This window comes from Anabrus simplex, chromosome 1, assembly GCF_040414725.1.
Source record: "Anabrus simplex isolate iqAnaSimp1 chromosome 1, ASM4041472v1, whole genome shotgun sequence".
Lineage (NCBI taxonomy): Eukaryota > Metazoa > Arthropoda > Insecta > Orthoptera > Tettigoniidae > Anabrus > Anabrus simplex.
Window position 1 is genome coordinate 16,322,632 of NC_090265.1, and position 13,840 is coordinate 16,336,471.

Consider the following 13,840-nt stretch of genomic DNA (forward strand, 5'->3'; position numbering starts at 1 on the left):
TAATAGCCATCAGTAGATTGTAAATCACGCTGGCGTAGGCCTAATTTGTAGTAGCTTCTTTGCCATAAATACCCCGATTACTGATCTATTTATATAATTCGTTTGTTCGTTGCTTGTACGGCCCAGGTGTAGAGCTTAAGCTTCAAGACCTGACATTGTACTGTAAACAATTATTAATTTGGATATTCCAAACAAAATATTAAAATTATTCTATTTGTTGTGGACATTACTGTTATTGCTTAAAATGAATGGCATTGTCAAGTGATATGTAGAAGATCCCTATGTATGTTATTAATACTATTAAAGTACACAGTCCTGCATCATTGTCTAACTTAAACAAACACCTCGAGACACATGATGTACACGCTGTGTAACAGTGAAACTTGAGAAACCTTCATTTAAAGGGACAATCCAGCTGACACTTGTTTATATTTGTTGTTGCATCTTCGAAACTATTATAGGTTTATGTATGTTTAAAATAATTCTTCCATCGAAAAGAGGGAGGTCTGTTCTCCATTACAGGACAATACACCTGCATTTGTTTGACCTCCAAAGGTGTACCACCCCTTAATATCACTCAGCTGTAATGTTATGTTTTGGATGAATAGGTTTTTAGTATTTACTTTCTTTCTTTCTTAATCTGTTTAACCTCCAGTGTTGGTTTTTCCCTCGGACTCAGCGAGGGATCCCACCTCTGCCGCCTCAAGGGCAGTGTCCTGGAACGTGAGACATTGGATCAGGGGATACAACTGGTGAGGATGACCAGTACCTCGCCGAGGCGGTCTCACCTGCTATGCTGAACAGGGGCCTTGATGGGGGATGGGAAGATTGGAAGGGATAGACAACGAAGAGGGAAGGAAGCGGCCGTGGCCTTAAGTTAAGTACGATCTCGGCATTTGCCTGGAGGAGAAGCGGAAACCACGGGAAACCACTTCCAGGATGGCTGAGGTGGGAATCGAACCCGAGCCTCCGGGGGTGGCAGCTAATTACACTAACCACACCACAGAGGCGGACGGCTTTCAGTATTACCTTGCAAATTATACTTTACTAAACCACTTAAGAGAGGGAGTGTAAAAGTCTGCGGCACCACCTCCAGACTTCTTGGATTTACGAATTTTCATCAGTTCTTGGTTGTAGGTAGATCGCCGTATTTAAAAAAAATTCGGTTTAAGTTCCATGAAACCAAAACACTCTTTACCCATTTTCGTAATCAAGACCTCTTCCGCCGCCCGTCTCATATTTAAGTTTCTCTAAATAATGCTGTTTATGTTCTATAAACATTCTTTTTCGCGGTACAGTTCTACAAATGTGCATGTTTCTTCTTCCGTACACTTCATTTCGCCGCCAAATACACGCACAAAAATGCTCAGTTTATTCAGCGGAATACCGTCAGTACACACAGGGAAATAGGCGAATGACCCGCCAACTGAAAAATCGAGCGTCCTCGGCCTTCTCCGCCAGCTCTCGGAGCTCGGTTTCGGTTGAGGGGGAAGGATAGTGGTAGAGTTACTTTACCACAGCGGAAACCCACTCTACTCTACTGCGTACTAGCTACTCTACTCTACTCTACTCGCCTCGCTACTCTACCCGTGTAAACCAGTCTTAAGAGTGCCGGGGTCACGCGTATCTACCGCGCAATCCGAATTGAATGCTAACCATTGTGTAATCGATCGATTATTAAGAGAACCATTTAGTATAATCTATTTTACGGAGAAAAGTAGAGTTACAAAGGGCAACCACGTCCAGCTCTAAATGTAACTACACAACTGCTGCTGATGATGATGCTTGTTGTTTTAAGGGCCTAACATCGAAGGTCATTTCAACAAAAAAATATTTATGAAAAAAGACCATTGGATTAGTGGAGATCTTAAATAAACTTTTATGTTGGCCTTCTTTGTTGTTTTCTGCTGAAAAAATTGTTTGGAATGACGGTCTGTTTGCATTGATGTTTGCATTTTTTTTTTCGGTTACATCCCCTAAACCAGAAGTCAGAAGTCACCACTGCATAGATAGGTCTAATGGCGACGATGGGTCAGGAAAGACCTGGGAGTGGGAAGGAAGCGACCGTGGCCTTATTTAGCATACATCCCCAGCATTTGCCAGTGGTAAAAATGGGAAAACACGGGAAACCATCTTCAGGGCTGCCGACAGTGGGGCTCGAACCATTATCTCCCGGATGCAAGCTCACAGCCGCGCGCCCCTAACCGCACAGATTTTAAAGTTTTAATGCTACGTAAACCGAGGTAACAGTTACATCTGTATTCACTGTACCGGGCGGTACACCTCCATGCCACTCCTTCAAATATTGCGCCAATTTAAACTCCTCTACAGGAGAAGTTTGGAACCTTGAAAACTGAACTAATTCTACTATTTCTTAAAAGATGTCACTACGGTAAATGGTGTAATACTGTGTTTATTTCGATTTGTGTTTGTTTATTCCGTATCAAGAAGTGTGGACATTCTCTTCTAGATGTCTCTACAGAGAAAAACCTAGGATTACGCACTCTGTTGCAAAGTAATGAACCTTCTTGAAGAAGTTTTGTGTTCATAAGTTTTTGACCTTACTAAATTTTGTTCTGTGGTTTGTGGGTTGGCAACATTAATCATTTCTACCCGCTTGTTTTGAATTTAGCCAATCCCGAATTTCTCTAATTAATTTTTGACCAATAACGTATGTCTTCTCCGATATGGAGAGGTTGCTTTAAGCTATCCAATAAAGTTGAGGGGGGTGTGTGTACTCATTCTTGAAAGGTCTCGAATGTTCCACGAGGGTATTTAAACTGCTGATTTTCTTGTCTCGGAGCCACTTCATCGACAACTTGCTTAGTGTGTGATTATGTAACAGGGGGCGGGAAGCGCCTCTTTCTTCGGGCAGCAGTTCATCCACAAGGTAATGGCTGTTTAATAACTTTATTTCTTGCTAGCTCAGCAGTTTAACCCTCGGGGCAGGTTCGAAACTTTTCTCATGTAACCTATCTTTAAAATGTAATAGACATTTGGTAAAAATTCCGTCTTTTTAACTACAAATTGGGATAGAGAGTGCCTAACCCTCTCGAGCTCCCACTCATATTGTTTTGAGGTGACTACGTTTTCATAACCGTTTTTCTTCTCTTCGTAATGTAATAAAGTTTTCGTATCATGTCACCTCCTTAGTATGGGATTAGCCCTTGCGTAAGCGGCCTAGTGCCAAATAGGTTTTAAAAGTGTATTAGGAGTGCAAGTTTCGCCTCCATTCTATTTTGTATTATGGGCCAGTAACTCAACCTGATGTTTTATTTTCCTCATGTTAAGGCCCTGTAGGTTGGGTATAAATACCCCTGTTTCTTGGTGTGCCTTAAGGGCAGATAGAAATGAAGTTTGTTGTAGCCTTTGATAGGCTTGTAAAATTCAGAGCGGGTCTGCTCCTTGTCTTAACACTGTAATTAGGAGCAAGTGCTCCTTGTACTTAGGGGTTTTATGCCCTTTAGCAATAGTAGTTGTGAGCTGAGAGCTCAGGAATTATACCTGGGGCTTGAAGCCCAGATTTTGGTAATAACCCCTGAAATCTTGTAATTTCTTTGTACCTGATTTTGGCTTGTTGCTGACTTGTTATTCGTTGAGTTTTGAAAGTCTATATGAAAATTGTTAAACTTTGTTGTCTGTTGAAAATATAACCTTTGTCAAAGTTTTAAATTAACTGTAATTCTGTAGTTGAGACCTATTCCAGCCAGCACCTTCTTTCACCTTTGCTGTTCCACCAAAACTCCGTAACATTCACCAACAACATTATCTCGGTTTAAAATTTCACGGGAGAGAGTTTGACCGGTAAACCAGGAAATCTAAGATAATAGTCTTTCAAGATGGCAGCTCATAGACAGCTGGGATATTTTACTGAAAGAGAAAATCTGAGCGTCGAGGAATATGACGAATATTACGCAATAAAACGTCCTAGGTGGATAAAAAGACCGCGCTACATACTTTGAGGACAATGATGACTCTGATTTTGAAAGACATTTTAGGTTATCTAAAGCTTAGGCACTGTCAGTGTTATCCATGAACTCTCAACACACAGGCAGGCCTGAGATGAATTCTCCATTATAGCTTATATCTTGTACAGTGACGGCTCGTGCAGAATTATGTTGGTGGTTCTGCTCTGTGACGCCCAGTCCATTGCAGTAAGTGTAATAGACACATCTAAATTCGTATTGCACACGGGAAGTGGCAGGTGAACTCGTTTGCGTCCGTCCTCCAACTCCGCAGAAATCCTTACTCGATGTCTTATCAGTGTGAAGTTCCCGAAAATGTACAAAAAAAATACAGGTAGACGTACATCTCAATTTTTAATGCCCCGATTGCGAGGGACATCGACGATGTACATAACTGACTTGTACAAAAACAACAATTAAAAAGTTACAAAAGCCGGGCTGAGTGTCTCAGATGGTTGAGGCGCTGGCCTTCTAACCCCAACGTGCTAGGTTCGATTCTGGCTCAGTCTGATTGTATTTGAAGGTGCTCAAATACGTCAGCCTCGCGTCAGTAGATTTATTGACACGTAAAATATCTCCTGCGGGACTAAATTTCGGCACCTCGGCGTCTCCAAAAACAGCAAAAGTAGTTAGTAGGACATAAAGCAAATAATATTATTATTAAAGTTACAAAAATAAAGTCTCTCTTCCGCTTATCGAAAAAAGTTGATTTAGTACCGACACTCATATTTATAGAGGTTTCGAGACCTGCATACATCTTTGGAGGCTGTCTTTCTTAATGGATAGTGAACTTCATCTGATGGTACTGGGACCTTTCCCACCGTCCCCCATGACTCATGGGACCATGTGACAACAAACCAACCCTTTCGGGTTACGAACACATGGGACCATGCTCCACGGAAGGCGTGCAATTCATACAGAGCATTATGGGCGACTCTTACCCACCTATCGGTAAAAGCTGTAGTTAAGTGTGCTCTCCTAATGTTGAGACGTTCACAGATCTAAACAGCGTTGCCAGATCACCAGTATCTGTATGAGTATCGATCCATGGCTCGATATTAACACTCAATATGAAGGATGGGATCGTTAATCGTTCATTCTGGTGGTTCTGCAGCTCTGCAGATCGTATTATGGAGCCGCGCCTGATGAAAAATTAAGGAATACTCCCTTAATTTTTTGTTTTCTTATCTTCTATGTTGTTAATGTTTTCTAATACCAAATTCAATAACAATTCACTCTTTTGGAAAGTCTTCGTTTCTGCTCAATCATCATCATTGTATAGTTCCAGTTTCCCGGGTACTGTTAATGCGCCTCTTCCACTTCTTCTTGTCCATATACAACGTGTCATGGAGAACAACATCTACTGTCCATCCTCTGGTAACTAGATCAACCTTGATCATGTCCTTCCATCGGATTTTAGATCTTCCTGCAGGTCTTTTCCCCTCCACCTGCCTTTCCAAACTTATTCTGGTTGTTCTTGTAGGCTCCATCCTCATCACATGCCCGTACCACCGTAGTCTGGATGAACCCATTTCGTCTAATAGGGATGTCTTTATTCCGGCTTCTTTCCTCACCTCCCCATTCCTTAACTTGTCTATGGTCTTCTGGATGGTGGATTTAAGAAATTTCATCTCTGATGCTTGCAGTCTTGATGAATCTCTTATTGTGAGGGTGCACGCATCAATACCATAGATCAATATTGGTATGAAATAGCTGTTAAACATCATCAGTTTGTCCGGTTTTAGAAACATGTCATCCCATAAAGGCGTTCGTTTCTGCTCAATAGCGAACACAATTTAAGACAATTTGTAAACCTAAAAGAGTAAAAAACATGTTTATGTTTCGATAGTGGCAACAGCACGTATCCATTTGTTTTCCGAACGCCAGTATGAAAAATTTAAGGTTCAAATTCGGATTGAAACAAAAACTTTGTTTCGGTAAACGATATAATAAATTCTGTGGTGAATACAGAAGTGAGCGTTATCCGAGATAATGACATTATCCGAGTTATGAAAATCCAAGATAACAGGATATTTAACTGACGTTGGTGAATGCGAGCCCAAATAGTGCACTCATTTTGCAGGTAAGTCATTGTTCGTTTGCTAACAGGTCAGCTGAGTATAAGCACGCCATTGTATGAAAAGCGTCTGCAGTCTACAGTTTTAAGGCTGGTTTACACAGGAACTGGAAAAAATTCTAAGAAAAGCAGCTCGATTTGTTCTGGGTGATTTCCGACAAAAGAGTAGCGTTACAAAAATGTTGCAAAGTTTGGGCTGGGAAGACTTGAGAGAAAGGAGACGAGCTGCTGGACTAAGTGGTATGTTCCGAGCTGTCAGTGTAAAGATGGCATGGAATTACATCTGTAGACGAATAAGTTTGAGTGGTGTCTTTAAATGTACGAAAGATCACAATATGAAGATAAAGATGTAATTCAAGAGGATAAATTGGGGAAAATATTCATTTATAGGAAGGGGAGTTAGGGATTGGAATAACTTACCAAGGAAGATGTTCAATAAATTTCCAATTTCTTTGCAATCGTTTAAGAAAAGGCTATGAAAACAACAGATAGGGAATCTGCCACCTGGGCGACTGCCGTAAAAGGAGATTAGTGATTGATTGATTGATTGATTGATTGATTGATTGATTGATTGATTGATTGATTGATTGATTGATTGATTGATAAGGGAGGCTAGAAGAGCTGCTAACATCGTATAAATAACTGAGGTAGAGTAGAGTGGATTTCCGCTGCGGTAAAGTAACTCTACAACTCTCCTTCGCCCTCCATCGGAACCCAGCTCCGAGAGATGGCGAAGAAGGCCGAGGACGTTCGATTTTTCAGCTGGCGCGTCATTCGACTACATAATTTTCATCTGTGTACGAACGTTATTCCGTGGAATAGAGTAAATTGAGCACCTGTGCGTTTAAATGGCGGCAATATGAAAAGGACGGAAGAAGATATACGAAAATTTGTAGAACTTTCGCTGAAAAAGAATGTTTGTGGAACATAAACACCAATATTTACAGAAAAACGAATATGAGGCGGACGGCCGAAGAGGACTTGGCTATGAAAATGGGTAGAGAGAGTTTTGTTATAATGGAACTGAAACAGAAAATTAAAACATTACGATGTAATGAACCCTTGAACTTACCGGTCCATCGTTGGTCGTCTACCACAGCTGCTGCAATAGAGCAATATTGAACTCTTAGATCTTGTGGTCATAGCGGGTTTATTTCTCTCACTACATTGACCAAACGATGGGGTTCAGAAGAGAGCCTAACTACTTTAAATGAGGAGCAAAAATGTGCTTACTAAAATGTTATTCAATTTTATCAATGCAAAATATATTTATTAAAAATCATCTATCAAATCACTTAATTACTTATAATATTTTGACGCAGTAACAATACATTGCGCGAGCGTTGTCTTCTTATTACTGTTTAACATTATTTCAGAGAATGTAAAAGTATCATGAAATTCGTGGATAGCAAAACAAAAAACGAAAATAAAACCTGAAAATCGGGCACATTTATCCAAACGATAACTGAGAATTAATCCACACGATTCGTGGAAAATCTGACCTTCAACAAGTAGAATTCCAGATTTATATTTAATTAAGGTTATCCACCAGTCTGATACCCTATCGGATATTGGATCATCCGCCGAATGGACCCTTAATCGAACCAAATTGACTATCAGTTGCTTTGGATAGGTTTTCAAATATTATTAGAAACCATGGTGTTCGTTACAAGTTAACAGCAATGATCACAATCAAAATAAAATTCCACCATGTATTGTCATCTCATGACACCCTTCAGTTACAGAATAATCCCGATGCAGAAACATGCATCACCCAAAACTATGTTCAGAAGGAACCAACAACAACTCTGATCCGAGGGGATCTTACGTTACGTCGTCCTGAAGGAACGAAACAGCGAAATGCAGGAAAATATTAATTCATTATGCATTTAGAAGAAATGCCACACACTGAAGTTAAAGAAAAGTGATACGTCACTTGAAAAGGTTCTTACTAAACTAACTTTCAGGTTATGAAATAATTATGTCGTTAAGTTTATTAAATTATAAGTCCACACTACAGATACAAATGGCAGAAATATTTCCACTTTACTATAACTACGACAACCATTACAAGTCTGTCTACTTACACTTGTTCCATTAACCACAACTACAAGTAATCGATAGACCAACGTCTCACCTAATATAAACTGAAATAACGAAAATTGAAAATAAAGTGTATTAACAGCTGACGAATCGAAGCCGCATTCGTAACGTAAATCCGACATAAATCAGCTAAGTGTCAATACACGGCACTCTCACTAGATACCGGACATACGAACAATAAATCATTAAGTAAAGAGAGTATAAAGTAGATACGAAAGTTCATCGAACCTGACCATGCACGGCTAAGCGGTCATAATCAATCTCCATTAGCTAGGTATCTATGTTGGACAACCCTCACATTCATGCCACCACTAATGCAACGCTGTTATGGGAGCGCCTTCTGGCTAGTAAGAATTATTCCGAAACATGGCCTTGACAATACCTGCTAACACTCTTCGCATTCGTATTCATTACTGCAGACACTAACATCGTTCAAGTGACTAATCTATGGCTTGACTATAAACAGACGACGCCCTAATTCTGTCGTTGAGCCTACGAAGTGTCTACACATACTTAAATTAATGTAATACATGCAGAACCCTAAACCTATCGTAGAGCCAAATTTGGGATATTTACATGTCATTTATACTCTCAGGCGAAATCGAAACTCCAAACACAATTCCGGATATTTAAGTGTAATACTTGTCGAAACTCTAACACAATAAATGACACTCGCCACCGCTGAACTCGAACCTGGAAATATAACTATGTACATTTCTTACAATAATGCGCGAAATTGAAATTAAACAACGTCCGGCTACTTTAATACATGACTCAATACAATCTCAACACATGCAGTGAGGTTCGGTAAATAAAATTAATTCAACACTAGTATAATTTTACATAATATTGCTGAAAATAGTAATCACCACCATCATAGAATCGACAGCATAAATCAAGTGTGAGGCTCCGAATGGCCTTTCATCTCAACGTTCCAAACATGTATTGTCGTGAACTATCCAGTGAAGCAATTTTCCATCGATCTACACAAGCCAGACTATCATTCTAATATCATTCAAATTTCTATCCCACAATGTTTCCATTCAAATAATAATTTCGTCCCGTAAAATACAGGATAGAATTCAACTTACAATAATCAAGTATTGCCTTCACCGCGCGTCAGGACGTATTTTGTCCATGAGGTCGACTACCACAAGAAAAATTGCACTTCGCTGGTGCCACTTAGAATCGTCACTTGGACTTAATTGCCAAAACCTACGATCTCATAAAATCATAACCATGGAAAACATCGACTTGAAATTAACACAGGCATTACAACGCTCTCGCTTGGATTTTGACCATTATTAAATTAGTTAGCTGTTCCGGATTGCTCACAGGACATCGTTATCTTATACAGCCTGTCTCAGAAATATTACCTTTTGACATACAGCCTGTCACAAAAAATCCTCCACATCGACAAACAGAACCTCTCATCCTCGGCTTCTTGTTCATTATACATCACTCATAAAATACAGACTTAATCTGCCTTTAACATCTTTCTAACTATTCTCATAATATTTCATTTTCATTACATTCTATTTCTTCCTGTTTGAAACTTTTCAAGTATACGTAATTCCATGACAAACAACTTTATACAATCTCACAATTTACTTCTTTATGTTCTTCTGACTTCAAAGGAAAAATAACGTACCGTGATTATCTGTATCACAAATACACGGTGTCACAAAATTTAAGCTTCCCAAAAATAAATGTTAACTTTATGAGTTTTCACTGGATTTCGGTATAAATCACAAATCCCACCTGACATTACTGCTGAAGACGTACTTTGTCATCTCAACTTTATACCGACTTAAATATTAATTTTATTATTATTATTATTTTTATATTTGACTTTATCACGTTCACCGAGACTATTTTATCGTTAACATATTTGTAAATTTTATCAGCCTGAACATTATTTCACTGATTTTTAGTACAATTTTTGAACTTCACTTTTGACAGTTTCTTAACGAAATTTTAAACGCATTTAATTTTTTTCAAGTTGCTTTACGTCGCACCGACACAGATAGGTCTTGTGGCGACGATGGGACAGTAAAGGGCTAAGAGTGGGAAGGAAGCGGCCGTGGCCTTAATTAAGGTACAGCGCCAGCATTTGCCTGGTGTGAAAATGGGAAACCACGGAAAACCATTTACAGGGCTGCCGACAGTGGGGTTCGAACCTACTATCTCCCGAATACTGAATACTGGCCGCACTTAAGCGACTGCAGCTATCGAGCTCGGTCATTTACGAGTTTCACACAGTGGCATGAACAATATACACTTCGCCTGAACTTTATAACATACTTAAATCTACACATGCAACATAGTAATTTAATCGGACAAGCATTTGCAATTTATCTAGAAAATATGTTAAAAATAGATAGACCTTGTAACGGCGTCATCTTAGGGCTCCTGGCCACATTCTACCCAGCTCGTTCCGAATTAGCCACACATACTTGCAGATTCTTTTTCATACATTCATTATATCTACAGAGACTTTACACTGAAAATGGTACAAACACACAAATAACGGATTATTCTGGCTGCCCGCTACACGCACGTATTTACCGTCCACTGGACTTCTACTCGCCTGCACCCTCTTTGTTACACCAAGTGTTCACGAGATATCAGACTCGAGGCTTATCTCTGGCTTGTATACATCTCCCTTTACTGATTTCCAAGGCAACCAATTAAATGAAAGCTAGCTATGCGCTTTCGATTTCATTTGCAGAAAGAAGTTCAGGAATTTCGTTATTAATTCAACTAAGAAATGACCCTTTCACCTTTACCACTCGGTAAAATATTTATCTCAATTCACTAACTCACAAGTTTATTTGACGAACAGCTTAAGACCTATGTTTTGTATTAACGCAACGCGAACTCTTCTCGCGACGACCAACAAGTGAGTGTGTCTATTGTCCAGAGGTGGGGATATTTATAGGTTTCCTGATGACGCTGTCCTGGTCATGGAGTACTGTGGTACAATCATCAATTTTCTTTAACCACTGGACCAATTTCTCTGAAATTCACTCCAAAAAATCAACCAAAATTCCAAGTCATTATGGTATTGTTCACAGATTTTTCCCGTGATTTTAACGGGCGTAATGTCCTCCGCCCAGAAGACTGAAGTCCAGGAAATGTTTCCTCAATGTCTCCAAGGCTCTAGATAAACCAGCAAGAACAGCACGTTGTGATATGTGGCGAGCAAAAATGGAGCATCTTTCTGATTGGATGGTGCCTTCTGAATCTCCACTCCCTGATCATAATTTGGAATGGACAACCTGGAAGGCACTGAATCGTGTGAGGAGTGGAGTAGGTAAATCCAAGGATAACCTAAAAAAATGGGGTTATCTGCAAGATCAGTCAGACTTCTGCGGTTGTGGGGAGCAACAAACTACCCAACACCTGTATGACTGTCAGTCCTGCCCTGTTCGTTGTACACTTCAAGACTTGATTCAAGCCACTGAAGAGGGAATTTCTGTTGCCCATTTCTGGGCAGACATTGTGTGAAACATGTTTTGTGACATCAAATGTATTTTGTTTTATTTGTATATAATACCTTATTTATATTTTTAAGTTTCTCAACACTCTGACACAAAATAAATAAATAACGGGCGTAATTAATTAACTTCATGCATCCGACTTCGAGCGCTTTTATATGGCGTGGCCTTGACACGCGCTGTTAATTTGCGAATACAGAAGCCAACTTCTCTCCAGGCTTAATTATATACGTTTCCACCCTGTGGGTTATAGCTTCATTTAATATTTCCTACAATTCTTCATTATTTATTTCTTGGTTAATGATATTGCCGAAATCTCTTGCAATGAAGGTTTATTATGTGAAAATTAAATATTAACTACACGAGGTCAGTCGAAGTGTTCCGATGCCGTCCGAATGGATGGCTCACTCGTTCCCACGGCTATTGCCTTTGCTGGCAAGACGTCTGTCTACTCTGCACTATGTCTTCTGGTATGGTCTAGAACAAATTGGTTACTGTCATTCACCTGTCTTAGTCTCATCCTTGGCTTTGACCGAGGTATGAGTGATGCTAGTAATGGCATTCCTTACGCAGCCAGCCCGTTATGAATTGTGCAAAAAGTGTTGCTCATAAGGTCGGTTGGTGCGGGTATTTCAGTGGGCTTGGCAGACTAATATATAAGAGCAACTTTTGATTCAGTGAGGAAAGCAATGGGAAACTATCTCACTACCGGTACTCATTTCTCTAGTATGCCTCTTCAGTGATGCTTGTGCCACCTATGACAGCTGACGGCGAAGCTGTTGAGGTCCAGCCTCCGGGCTGAGAACTCAAAATACACATTAGAGCCCTGCATTGTCGCGTTTCGCTCAAGCTTTGGCTAGTACACCGCTAGATGGAGTGATTGTGCGAGGCTTTTCTGCTCGCTTGCGAACGAGGTGCGAGCGATGCTCGTGACGAGCAAGGAACACTCGTGATGGTAGTTGCTTAGTCAAGATGGAATGGGAATTTAAAGAGGGGACTGAGGATAAACTTGTAAGTCACGATTACAGCTCAAGGAAGCCAGTAGGCTTCAAAAGCGATGTGTGGGAAAACATTTCTATAGCAATTAATCATGATGCTGAGCAGGTAGGCTACGTATCCTGTGAACAATGTTCTTCATTGTTAACATATAAGGCTACAACACCATGCCTGAGCTCACACGTTAGAGATACGTAAAATCAATAACATTACCGTTGAGGTCATATGTCTGTAAAGTACATGTCGACAGAACACAGAATATTGTACCACAAACTGTTAAAAATTGCCTACGTAGAAATGTGTCGGGTGATGGCTTTCGTGAGATGTCCCAAGAACTAGTAAATACTGGTGCACAGTATGGAAGAGTAAATGGGGATGATATTCTACCCCCTTCTAAAACCATCTCACATAACACAAACAAAGGCCGCTGAAATAAGTTCGAAGATGCTCATTAAGTTGATTGTGAATGATCAATCAAAACTCTTCTCTTAGAAACATCTGTTTTCCCAGACAAGAGAAGAAACTAGAGAAAATATCAGAAAGGAAATCAAAGACAACCCATCGAACTGGGAATAGAGCCTGAACTTACACGACGTCTGTTTCACGTCCGATCGAGGATCCAATATCTTGAAGTCCCTTTGAACCTTACCTAATGTAAGCAAATAATAATAATAATAATAATAATAATAATTATTATTATTATTATTATTATTATTATTATTATTATTATTTTGCAATTTGTCTTACGTCGCACCAACACAGCTAGGTCTCACGGCAGCGATGGGAGAGGAAAGTCCTAGGAGAGGGAAGGAAGCGGCCGTGGCCTTAACTAAGTTACAGCCCCAGCATTTGTCTGGTGTCAAAAAGGGAAACCACAGAAAGCCATCTTCAGGGCTGCCGAGAGTGGGGTCCAAACCCACTATCTCGCAAATACAAGCTCACAGCTGCGCGACCCTAAATTTATTCTATATCATGGTTACTTTTTACCCCCAAGACATGATTTAATTTACGTTCGGTCTAGCATACAAAAATAAAAATACATAGTATATATATTTAAACAATTGCAACAGCAAGCAAAATATAAGAAATTGAATTAAATAAACAGAAGGAATGCAATGTACTATTTTATTTCGTTGTTCAGAGTTCTAATTCATATATATTTTATCTGAATGTAATGTTTTGTAATGAGAATTATATTT

General features: G+C 39.7%; 1 protein-coding gene across 1 annotated transcript in view; it reads left to right on the forward strand.

The window, feature by feature from the left end:
* The window catches only part of LOC136883321 (trypsin), a 162,247-nt gene that overhangs the window by 147,311 nt on the left and 1,096 nt on the right, over window positions 1–13,840 (forward strand). The gene's annotated exons all lie outside the window — the stretch shown is intronic.